This window comes from Choloepus didactylus, chromosome 3 (assembly GCF_015220235.1).
Source record: "Choloepus didactylus isolate mChoDid1 chromosome 3, mChoDid1.pri, whole genome shotgun sequence".
NCBI classification, from domain to species: Eukaryota; Metazoa; Chordata; class Mammalia; order Pilosa; family Megalonychidae; genus Choloepus; species Choloepus didactylus.
The window spans coordinates 82,955,338-82,968,314 of NC_051309.1; the positions used below are offsets into that span (position 1 = coordinate 82,955,338).

Sequence of the window (12,977 nt, forward strand, 5' to 3'; positions counted from 1 at the left end):
AAGATTTATTCACATTACCATACAATCATCCAAAGTATATAATCCATTCATCACATTACCATCATATAGTTGTTCATTCATCACCCCGATCTATATATTTTTTTAACATTTTCCTTGTACCAGAAAAAGTGAAAGAATAAAAACTTAGGAGTGAAAATAGAACACCCAAATTGTTCCCTTCCCACCCTATTTTTGCTTTAGTTTTCCTGCCCCAGTTTTTCCACTCATCCATCCATACACTGGATAAAGGGCAGTGTGATCCACATGGCTTTCACAATCATACTGTCATCCCTTACAAGCTCCACTGATAGACAATCATCTTCAAGATTCAAGGCTACCAGGTTGTAATTTGATAGTTTCAGGTATTTACTACTAGCTATTCCAATTCATTAAAACCTAAAGAGAGTTATCTATATTATTCGTAAGAGTGCCCACCAGAGTGACCTCTCAGCTCCTTTTGGAATCTCTCAGCCACTGAAACTTCATTTCATTTCATTTCACATCCTCCTTTTGGTCAAGAAGATGTTCTCCATCCCATGATGCCAGGTATAGATTCCTTCCCGGGAGGCATATTCCATGTTGCAGGGAGATTGACACCCCTGGGTGTCAGATCCCATGTAGGGGGAAGGGTAGTAATTTCACATGCCAAGTTGATTTAGCCAAACAGAGGGGGCCACATCTGGGCAACAAAGAGGCATTCAGGGGGAGACTCTTAGGCACAATTATTAGCAGGCCTAGCTTCTCCTTCGTGGCCAAAAGGCCTCCCAGGGGCAAGTCCTGTGATAGAGAGTTTGGCACATCAAACCGCCAGTACTCAATGTTTGTGAGCACATCAGCAACCATCCAGGTGAGGAATCTCAACTCCTCTGCATTTTCCCCCAGCCCCTCAGGGGGGCTCTGCATACTTTTTCCACTTTTTTTTAATTAACTATTAACTATATCAAAAAATTGTTAAAAGCCGTACAATAAAAAGACATTTCAAACAAACCAAGGGAATAAGAAAGACACATAACCTAAAATAACTACATTGCTTCCAACATGTTCCTATTCTACCCCAAGAAAATATACAGAGTATGAACCAGGAAACAAATAAGAAAGAAAGATAACCTAAGATAACAACATTTCTGTGAACTTCTTCCTACTATACCCACAAGAAATTAACAAAACACAGTCATTCCTGGGCATTTCCAGGACATCAAATTTACCCACAATAACTTATCTGTTCTTATTAGATTATCATTCCCCCTTCACTAATTGCTATCTATAGCTAGGTCTCCTACATTCAACATTATAAACCATTTATTTCACATTTTTCAATGTTCACATTAGTGGTAGCATATAATATTTTCCTTTTTGTCCCTGGCTTATTTCGCTCAGCATTATGTCTTCAAGGTTCATCCATGCTGTCATATGTTTCACAACATTGTTCCTTCTTCCTGCCTAGTATTCCATCTTTGTATGTATCACATGTTATTTATCTACTCAACTATTGAAGGACATTTGGGTTGTTTCCATCTCTTGGCAATTGTGAATATTGCTGCTATGAACATTGGCTTGCATATATCTGTTTATTGTCACTGCTTTCAGATCTTCCAGGTATATACCGAGACTGTGATTGCTGGATCAAAGGGTAACTGTATCTAGTTTCTAAGGAACTGCCAGACTGTCTTCCAGAGCGGCTGAACCATTATACAGTCCCACCACAAATGAATAAGAGTTCCAATTTCTCCACAACCTCTCTGGCATCTGTAGTTTATCTATTGTTTAATGGCAGCCATTCTAATTTTTGTGAGATGGTATCTCATTGTTGTCTTAATTTGTATCTCTCTAACAGCTAGTGAAGCTGAACATTTTTTTCATGTGTTTTTTTGGGCCTTTTTATTTCCTCTTCAGAGAACTGTCTCTTCATATCTTTTGCCCATTTTATAATTGGGCTGCCTGTACTACTGTCATTGAGTTGTAGGATTTCTTTATATACGCAAGATATCAGTCTTTTATCAGATACATGGTTTCCAAAAATTTTTTCCCACTGAGTTGGCTACCTTTTCACCTTTTTGACAAATTCCTTTGACGTACAGAAACTTCTAAGCTTGTGGAGTACACATTAGTTTATTTTCTCTTTGTTGCTTCTGCTTTGGGCATAAGGTCTAGGAAGTGACCACCTAATACAAGGTCTTGAAGATGTTTCCTACATTATCTTCTAGGAGTTTATGGTAATGGTCTCTTATGTTGAAGTCATTAACCCATTTTGAGTTAATTTTTGTGTAGGGTGTGAGGTTCAGGTCCTCTTTCATTCTTTTGGACATGGATATCCAACTTGCCCAACCCCATTTGTTGAAAAGACTGTTATATCCCAGTTCAGTGGCTTTGGGGGCCTTATCAAAGATCAGCAGACCGGAGACCTGGGGGTCTATCCCCGAATTCTCAATTTGACTCCATTGATCAACATGTCTGTCTTTGTGCCACTACCATGCCGTTTTGACTACTGTGGTTTATAATAAGTTTCAAAGTCAGAGAGTGTGAGTCCACCGGCTTCATTTTTCTTTTTTAGAGTGCTTTTAGCAATTCAAGGCATCTTCCCTTTCCAAATAAATTTGACAACTAGCTTGTCCAAGAATACAAAGTAGGTTGTTGGAATTTTGATCAGGATTGCATTGAATCTGTAGATGAGTTTGGGTACAACTGACATCCTAATGACATTTAGCCTTTCTATCCTTGAACATGGAATATTTTTCCATCTTTAAAGATCCCTTTCTATTTCTTTTAGTAGAGTTATGTAGTTTTCTTTGTATACGTCTTTTACATCTTTGGTTAAGTTTATTCCTAGGTACTTGATTTTTTTAGTTGGTATTCAAAATGGTATCTTTTTCTTGGGTGTCTCTTCTGTTTGGTCTTTTCTAGTGAATAGGAACATGACTTATGTGCATTAATCTTGTATCCCGTTACTTTGCTAAATTTGTTTATTAGCTCTAATAGCTTTATCATCGATTTCTCAGGGTTTTCCAGATATAAGATCATATCATCTGCAAACAATGACAGTTTTACTTCTTCCTTTCCAATTTGGATGCCTTTTATGTCTTTGTCTTGCCAGACTGCCCTGGCTAGCACTTCCAGCACAATGCTGAATAACAGTGGTGACAGTGGGCATCCTTGTCTCATTCCTGATCTTGGAGGGAATGCTTTCAGTCTTGTGCCACTGACTACTATGCTGGCTGTGGGTTTTTCATATATGCTCTTTATCATATTGAGGAAGTTGCCTTCAATTCCTACCTTTTGAAGTGTTTATATCAAGATTGGATGTTGGACTTTGTCGAATGCTTTTTCAGCATCTATTGCGATGATCATTTGATTTTTCTCTTTTGATTTATTAATGTGTTGTAATACATTGATTAATTTTCTTATGGTGAATCATTCTTGCATGTCTGGAATGAACCCCACTTGGTCATGGTGTATGATTTTTTTAATGTGTCTCTGGATTCGATGGCAAGTGTTTTGTTGAGAATTTTGCATCTATATTCATTAGGGAGACTGGCCTGTAGTTTTCCTTTTCTGTAGCATCTTTGCCTGGTTTTGGTATTAGTGTGATGTTAGCTTCATAAAATGTGTTAGGCAGTGTTCCATTTTCTTCAGTGTTTTGAAAGAGTTTAAGTAAGATTTGTGTCAGTTCTTGTCAGTTCTTCTTGGAAAGTTTGGTAGAATTTCCCTGTGAAGCCATCTGGCTCTGGGCATTAATTTGTGGGAAGCTCTCAGATGACTGACTGGATGGATCTCTTTGCTTGTGATTGTTTGCTTGAGGTCTTCTGTTTCTTCTCTGGTCAGTTCATGTTGTTCATATGTTTCCAGGAAATTGTCCATTTCCTCTACATTATCTAGTTTCTTAGCATACAGTTGTTTATAGTATCCTCTTATAATTTTCTATATTTAATGCAGTAATGTGACCTCCCTCATTCATCGTTTTGTTTATTTCAGTCTCTCTTTTTCATTTTGTCTGTCTAGCTGGGGCTTGTCAATCTTGTTGATCTTCTCAAAGAGGCAACTTTAGTGTTATTTATTCTATTGTTTTTTTGTTCTCTATGTCATTTATTTCTGCTTTAATCCTTGTCATTTCTTTTCTTCTACTTGGTTTGGGATTAGTTTGCTGTTCATTTTCTAGATTCTTCAGTTGCTCCATTAGTTCTTTGATTTTGGCTTTCTTCCTTTTTAATGTATGCATTTAGCACTAGAAATTTCCCCCACAGTACAGATTTTGCTGTATCCCATAGGTTTTGATATGTTGTGTTGTCGTTTTCATTCGTCTCTACATATTTAGCAATTTCTCCTGCTATTTCTTCTTTAACCCACTGATTGTTTAGAAGTTTGTTGTTTAACTTCCAAGTGTTTTTGAATTTCTAAGTCTCTGATGCTTATTGAGTTCTAATTATTTTCTATTGTGATCAGAGAATGTGCTTTGAATAATTTCAATTTTTAAAAATTTATTGAGGTTTTATGTCCCAGCATATGATCTATTCTGGAGAGAGTTCCCTGAGCACTGGACAACAGTGTGTATCCTGGTGATTTGGGATGTAATATTCTATATTGTCTGTTAATTCAAATTCACTTATGATTGTTTAGGTTTTCAATTTCCTTATTGGTCTTCTGTCTGGTTGATCTATTTATAGGAGAGAGTGCTGTGCTGAAGTCTCCCACAATTATTGTGGAAACATCAATTGCTTCCTTTAGTTTTGCCAATGTTTGTCTCATGTATTTTGGGGCACCTTGATTGGGTGCATAAACATTTATGATTGTTATTTCTTCTTGTTGAATCATCCCTTTTATTAGTATGCAGTGGCCTTCTTTGTCTCTCATAATATCCTTGCATTTAAAGTCTATTTTATCTGAGATTAATATTGCTACTCCTGCTTTCTTTTGGCTGTAGCTTGTATGAAAGAATTTTTCCATCCTTTCACTTTCAATTTCTTTGTGTCCCTGTGTCTAAGATGAGTCTCTTGCATGCAACATATTGATGGATCATATTTTTTGATCAATTCTGGCAATTGATATATTTTGATTGGGGAATTTAATCCATTCACATTGAACATTATTACATTGAAGGCATTTCATGAAATAGTCATCTTATCCTTTGGTTTATGCTTGTCAGATATATTTTTTCCCTCTCTTATTTTCCTTTAATGAACCAATATTGAATCTCTTTAGTACTGAACCTTTCTCCATCTATCTCTCTCATTTCTTTGTTTCTCTGCTGGTAGGTCTCCCTTTAGTATCTCAAGTAGGGCAGGTCTCTTGTTAGCAAAATCTCTCAACATTTGTTTCTGTGAAAAACTTAAGCTCTCCCTCAAATCTGAAGGAGAGCACTGCTGGATAAAGAATTCTTGGTTGGAAATTTTTCTCTTTCAGAATTTTAAATATGTCATGCCACTGCCTTCTCACCTCCATGGTGGCCGCTGAGTAGTCACTACTTAGTCCTATGTTGTTTTCTTTGTAAGTGGTGAATTGCTTTTCACTTGCTGCTTTCAGAACTTGCTCTTCTCTTCAGCATTTGACAATCTGATAAGATTATGTCTCAGAGTGGGTTTATTTGGATTTATTCTGTCTGGAGTTTGCTGGGCATTTATGATTTGTGTATTTATATTGTTTAGGAGGTTTGGGAAGTTTTTCCCAACAATTTTTTTTAATACTCTTCCTAGACCTTTACCCTTCTCTTCCCCTTTGGGAACAACAATGGCTTTTATATTTGGATGTTTTATATTGTCCATCATACCCCTGAGGTCCATTTCAATTTTTTTTATTTTTTTCCCCATTCCTTCTTTTGTTCTTTCACTTTCTGTTCCGTCTTCTTTGAGGTCACCAATTCCAAGTTCAGCTTCCTCTAATCTAGTACTGTATGGTACTGTAAGTATCCAGAATATTTTTAATTTGTTTGACACTTTCTTTGATTTCCATAAGATTGTCTATTTTTTTTATTTACTCTTGCAATTTCTTATTTATGCTCTTCTAGGGTCTTCTTCATGTCTTTTATATCCTGTGCCACACTCTTGTTGTTTGTTTTTAGTTCTCTGATTAATTGCTTCAAGTACTGTGTCTCCTCTGATCTTCTGTTTCGGTGTTTGGGTTTGGGTTATCCATATTGTCTGTTTTTTTCATATGCTTTACAAGTTTCTGTTGTTTCTGACCTCTTGGCATTTGCTTAACTTGACAGGGTTTGTACTGGTTTGTATATATTACGCCCCAGAAAAAGCCATGTTCTTTGATGCAATCTTGTGGGGGTAGACATATTAGTGGGGATTAAGTTGGAACCTTTGGATTAGCTTGTTTCTATGGAAATGTGCCCCACCCAACTGTGGGTGATGACTCTGATGGGATACTTTCCCTGGAGGCGTGACCCCACCCATTCAGGGTGGGTCTGAATTAGTTCACTGGAGCACTATATAAGCTCAGACAGAAGGAGCGAGCTTGCTACAGCCAAGAGGGACACTTTGAAGAATGCACTGGAACTGAGAGAGGAGCTTCAGCTTACAGAGACATTTTGGAGCTGGCCTTTGAAAGCAGACTTTGCTCCAGAGAAGCAAAGGGAGGACAAACACCCGAAGAGCAAGTAAGAGTGAAATTTTTGAGGAGCTGAAGCCTAGAGAGGAATGTCCTGGGAGAAAGCCATTTTGAAACCAGAACTTGGAGCAGACGCTGGCCACATCCCTTCCCAGCTAACAGAGGTTTTTCAGATGCTATCGGCCATCCTCCGGTGAAGGTACCCGATTGTTGATGCGTTACCTTGGACACTTTATGGCCTTAAGACTGTAACTGTGTAACCAAATAAACTCCCGTTTATAAAAGTCAATCCATTTCTGGGGTTTTGCATTCCAGCAGCCTTAGCAAACTAGAACAGGGTTCTTTTAGGATATGTAGGTTTATTAGAACAATTATCTCTAATTTGTCAGATCTACAGCTTGCTGGAGTATACTTTCTCTAACTAACCAGCAGGTGGCATCTGTGATCCACCTATTCCCCTCAAGCCAGTTCTCCCCAACTTTGTCTTTGTGGTGCGTGGGGGTCTGAATCTTGTGGGGGTCCAATTGGTGCACCAAGTTCCCGTGTGTAGTTGGTGCTGCCTGCCCTGCAGGCAGGGTGTGTGTCTGAGCGGTTAGGCTTTAATAATCACATCTCCAAGATGTTCCTGGAGACTTAAAGCTGTTGCAGGAGTCTAAACCTTCAGTTCATATTCGCCACAGTTTGTGTCTGCCGCTGACCCACAAGTCCTTGGCGTTGGTGTATGTTCCCTGGGACTTCCCAGTGGGTCCATCTTCCAAGCCATGCCCTCCAAGAACCTCTGCTGAGGGAAGACTGTGCTACGTCACAGTGAGTGCATCCCCCCAAGGGAAGTTCTGGGCTGCAGGGCCATGTAGGGGTGTTCCCAGCCCGCTGAAAGGATGGCTGTAAGGGGCACGTTAATTTCCCCTTTTTCGCATTCCTCTGCATTCCCAGCTCTGGGACAATTAGCTGAAGGTGTGCGAAAGGCTATAGTCCATGCCAGCTATTGGCACATGTGCGCATGTTGCTGGAAACAGTTTCTGCCACGCTGGGTTGTGTGGCAAGGCTCTGGGCCGTGACGCCAGGCGCCAGGCACCAGTCAGGAGCGTTCCCAGTCTGCCAGGAAGATGGCTGTATGGGGCATGGTTATTTTCCCATTTTTCACTGACCTCCACCTTTCTAGCTCCAAGACTATTAGCTGCAGGTATGCGAAAGGCTATTGTCCACGCCAGATATTGAGGCGTGCCCACAGGTTGTGGGGAAGCAACTCCCGCTGTGCTTTACTGTGCAGCTCTCACTGCTGGATCCGCAGCCACTTCTGGGTTTTTAAAACTAATCCGACTCCACACGCCAAACCCTGGTTTCCCAGATTGTGGCGTGGCCACCAGTTCTCCAGCAGGCTCACTCACTTGTTTCAGAACGCAGACTCCTGGTTTCACCAAGTGCATGGACCCCGAGGATCTAGCAAACCTTGTCCAGCTCATGCCTCAATGGAAATGGTGCTCTGGATCGCTTTCTGTCTTTTATTGAGTATTTTTCATGGAGACTTTTTTTGCCCTGTCTCTCCTAATCCGCCATCTTCTGGAACCCCTTTATTCTTGAAGGGGATTGTATAACTACATAGCTTATATGGGATGACTGTGTGACTGTAAAAACCCTGTAGCTGAAACTTCCCTCATCCAGTATATGGACAGATGAGTAGAAAAAAAGGGGGACAAAAAGGAAATGAATAATAGGGAGGGAAAAGGAGTATGAGATGTTCTGGGTGTTCTTTTTTACTTTTATTTTTATTCTTATTTTTATTTTCATTTCTTGGAGTAATGAAAATGTTCAAAAAATTGGTTGTGGTAATGAACGCACAACTATATGATGATACCGTGAACAACAACATTAGATGATTTTATGGTATGTGACTATATCTCAATAAAATTGTGTAAAAAATAAAAAAATTTAAAAATTTAAAAAGACAGACTCACACTCTCAAATTTTATCACTTCAATTTCACCAATAGTTAATGAATCAAAGAGAGTTCCGTCTTTCAAGTGACAGGTGAATAAGAGTATGCATCTGCTTCTTGAACCTTAAGAATTTATCAGGTACTTTGCTTTTAGAAGAATAAGGTTTCTAGTCTAAGTGCTGATAATTACAATCTGCTACTACTTACCTCATTTCTATGTTCATTTTATAATGTATTTATAATACATTAAGAAATAATTATCCATATCTATTCATACTATCTGAACAATAGTACTACTTCATACTTTTCCCTCCCATATGCAATATATGCACTCTACTCTGCTTCTCCTTTTTGTTTCACAGATTTCCACACAGGTGATATCTTGATATATAAAGGTCTTCCTTCATTCCTTCTATTAGATGTTTCTTTTGAATAAGACATACTGGTTCATAGTTATTTTCCAGTCATTAAACCAAGTCCATCAAGCCTTGAAAATACCTAAAATCTTAAACTTGCCTCTGTATTTTAATATTTCAGTTCATTTTATTATTCTTACTCTGTAGCTGTTATACAGATGCTATAAGCATTATTTCTGATGCTATTTTCTTTTATGTTATTCTACAAACAGAATACATTCTGTATATTCACCTTTTTGAAAATTCTTAAGAGAAGACCAAATGGGTATGAAAGAGAACATACACAACAAAGATTATTGATATGGCCAAAGAAAGAAAAAAAAAAAATTCTTACATGATTTGAGAAGGATTATTAGGATGAATGTTTCAAATACAGGGAACATACCCAAAGAGCCCTTCATAAAGAACAAGTAAAGAAATAATTCCATTTCTTAGCAACTTGAAGTCTAAAAGTAATTTTATGGGCTGTGATGTGATTAAATTAATGCCATAGAAAGGATAGTGAATGCTAACTAGGAGGACTTAAGTAAACTCCCCCCACCCAATTCATTTACAAGCAGAAAGGAATAGTGTAGCACATAGTCAGGAAGACAGTAAAACCACACAAAAGTTAATTCTGACGCTTTCTGGATCACACCTCAGAACTTTTAAACCCAAACTGAATAGAGGTTTTTATATAAACTCAGTTCTTAGGTCCCTTCAGGTAATCATGGGAGTACCAGAAAATCATTTACTAGAAAAGGAAAGCTTAGAGAATGCGATAAATGGAAGGAAAAGTAGATAAACACCATCTTAAATTTGTACAGCTCTTTTAACTACTGAAGGCACTTTCACATTCTTTATTTAGCTCCATAAGATGCCTCTGAAGTTAGGAAGATCAGTTATTATCCATATTTGAAAAGTAAAGGAAATTGTGGCACAAAGCAATAATTGTATGAAGCGGACTGAATTAAAGGGAAAGCTGACATTAGAAGTCAGAAACCAAAATCTCATTTTTTAAAAACCATGTAGACAAATTCTAAATGCACTCACCACGTATGACAGAGCAATCTTAATAACTGAGAGACCAATGAGATAGTATTATCACAATAGTCCATTTTGAAATGACACTATAATCACCTCTGAATGTTCCCTTCTCAAGCAAAAAACTGCCTGTAATCATATGGGATGGAAATGCAAGGACCTGGCCTTACCTGGAATCTCTGACACTGGAAGCAGGTTAGAGAGTAGAGGCAATATAGCTAGGACCAAGTACCATGAAAACCTAGTTTTCAAACGTGTGAGAAGAATTTGCCTCTTCAGAGTGCAACAGCCACACTGCTCTAAAATTGCTGTTCTCATCTTTCCCTTTCTCATTGCTTTGAAATAAAACATGATCAGAAGATCAGAACTGCTAACCTCAGGAAGATCAAGTAAGTCTAGGTCTGGTTTTCATCTCCCTTTTCTCCACTTTGGATTTCTTCAAGTTGTGTATCTGGTTCCAAAACCCCATTTCTATTAACTGTTAAGTCTATAGGACAAAACATGGCAAAAAAGAAATTTAAATTGAGTCTAAAAAAATTTATCTACAATAAATCAGCAGTCTCTCCATATGTACACACATATATACTTTGGACTGAAGATAATACTTGTTGAGATAAAGGACAAAGGAAAATCTGATTTCTGGCATTTAATCAACCAAAATTTATGTTTTCTAGCATTTCTATGTAGGTAACTTCCAAACAACAACAAAACGATGTTCATAAGGACCACAAGGTACTGTCAAATCTTGAAGTGCCTTCTGAATCCCCAAAGAAAGATTAAAGTAAAACCAGAATGAATATGATCTAAAGAATATTTTATTCTTATTCTAATTTATTACATATTGCTAATCTGTACCCTAACCTTTACTAAGCAACCTTATCCCTTCATTATGATTGAGAAACAATTTTTACTGCAATACTTTGCTAAGAAGTCATTATTAAGTTTCCATTTATTGGTACCTATTCTGTACCATTGATTTCCATGAAGGATAAAACCATCATCAATGAAGACAAGGAATTTTCAGATAATGTGCTCTGGTTTCAGAAGAATGAGGCTTTGACAATTAGTACAGAGAGCTGAGGCATTCTTCCATAGCTATCTTTTGACCTTATTAATTCTGTAAACTATATAAAGAAATGATCTTACAAGGTAATGATATACAAATGAGGAAACAGGTCCAGAAAGACTCCTCCAAGGTTATACAGCTAAATAAGGGGGAGAACCAACTGGCTTCAAAATTCACAGTCTTTTCTTTGCATTATATTATCTCTCCAATCTAAACAAAGAATAGAAGACAGGTAGGATGGTATACTTCGTGTTAAATTCCAAACAGTTTGGCATTGGATAGTAGCTAGTATGTCATGACTAAATAGTTGGTATTGAGTCAAATATTGGGTGGTTTTAGTCTATCCACTATAGTAGGTATAGACCTGCTATTCCAGGAAAGAAGTTCAGAAGAAATACAACGTAATACTGTATCACATTCAAATTCTTCATCTGTTGTTTAGTCCATGTTACCACTTAGGAAAAAAGCACTGAGAAAAGGAAGAAATGCAGAGGATGGGTCTAAGAATTTCCTGTGTAGTCATCTCTTAACTAGTTCTAGGCATATTTAATAATCCAAGAATCAATTTTTCAAATATTCAGTGTTTACAGTTTCCTAAATAATAGTTATAACTGTTAGTTCAAAAACCTTAACTACCTCCAGTAAATTATCAATGAATTTTAGATTTTCCTTTCAAAACTGTGAGAAAAAAACAACAGCAGATGGAAGAAGAACTTGACATTAGATGTCTCAGTGTTATCGGTACATTTTTTTAAAATTATGGTGTTTATGAGAAATTTGTGTATAAACACAGGAAACAAACATCATATTCACAACAATTTTTCCAAATGAGGTAACTTCATAAGAGGTACAGGTAATATTGGAAGTCAATCCAAAAGCCTAGAGATTCAGTTTAGTATTACAATTAAAAGCATGAACTATGAAGCCAAAGTGCTGTGTAACCTTGGACAAGTTATTAATCTCTCTGTGCCTTGGCATCCTCTATGAAAACAAGTAAATAGCTGTATACCTACCTATTAAGATTGTTTTAAAAATTAAGTAAGATAATCCATATAAATACTTGAACAGATCTGACACATGATAAATGCTATCAAAGTAATAGCCATGGTTATTTTTTAATTTTGTAAAAAAAAAAAAAAATTAAAAATAACAAAACCACCAGAAGATTAGTATACTGACCTAAAATACTATTGGACTGTACAGTAATTATTAACCAGAACAAGAATAAATCTACTAAAACTCCATGCAAAAGATAAGAAAGAAGGTACAGGTAAATAAGTAGTGAGTAAAATTTCTTTCCAATTCATGGATTAATTTACTTAATATAACAATTTAACATGTCATTCTCGTAATAAGCTTCTATCAATAGAAACACTGACTGGCTTTGTTATAACGGGTGTCAAAAACAGGGAAATATCGAAAAATAATATAAGCATGGATATCCTATAAGTAGATGATCCCCTATTTAATGAATCAAATCCAAATTATTAACCATAGGATTCAACTTCTATCAAATTTCTCCACACACTTCAATCTTCTGTTAGAGGTTTCTTCAAATTTCCTACTCTAAAATCAGGAGCCTTTTAGAGGCAAAAATATGCTGCTTTCTTTTCCTCAAGTCTTTCATCAAGATGATAACCAGAAAAACTATCTTTAACGATCTGGTCACTTAGCCAGCACGCAGAGATCACCAACTGAGCATGTTATAGCACCCAGAACTGTTCCTTGAATAGGAAGTGCAGTTCTTAAATCTCATGCAGAGGACATAACAAACCCACCAAGAGAGAAATAATAAAATTTAAAAAGACTATAAAGAAATGTGACAATAATAAAAATGTTATTTTTCTTCCAAGTCAATGTTTCACAAAGTACTTACCCATCCATTTCATTTCATTCATTCTTGGAACTACCTCTGAGATAAGCAGGCTGAACAGACACTGTTTTCCATTTTAAAATTAAGATATTAAAGCACAGAGGGATCTACAAGATTGTT

The 12,977-nt window shown here is 37.0% G+C and overlaps 1 protein-coding gene across 1 annotated transcript in view; it reads right to left on the bottom strand.

The window, feature by feature from the left end:
- The window catches only part of CNOT6L (CCR4-NOT transcription complex subunit 6 like), a 176,602-nt gene that overhangs the window by 54,716 nt on the left and 108,909 nt on the right, over positions 1–12,977 (bottom strand).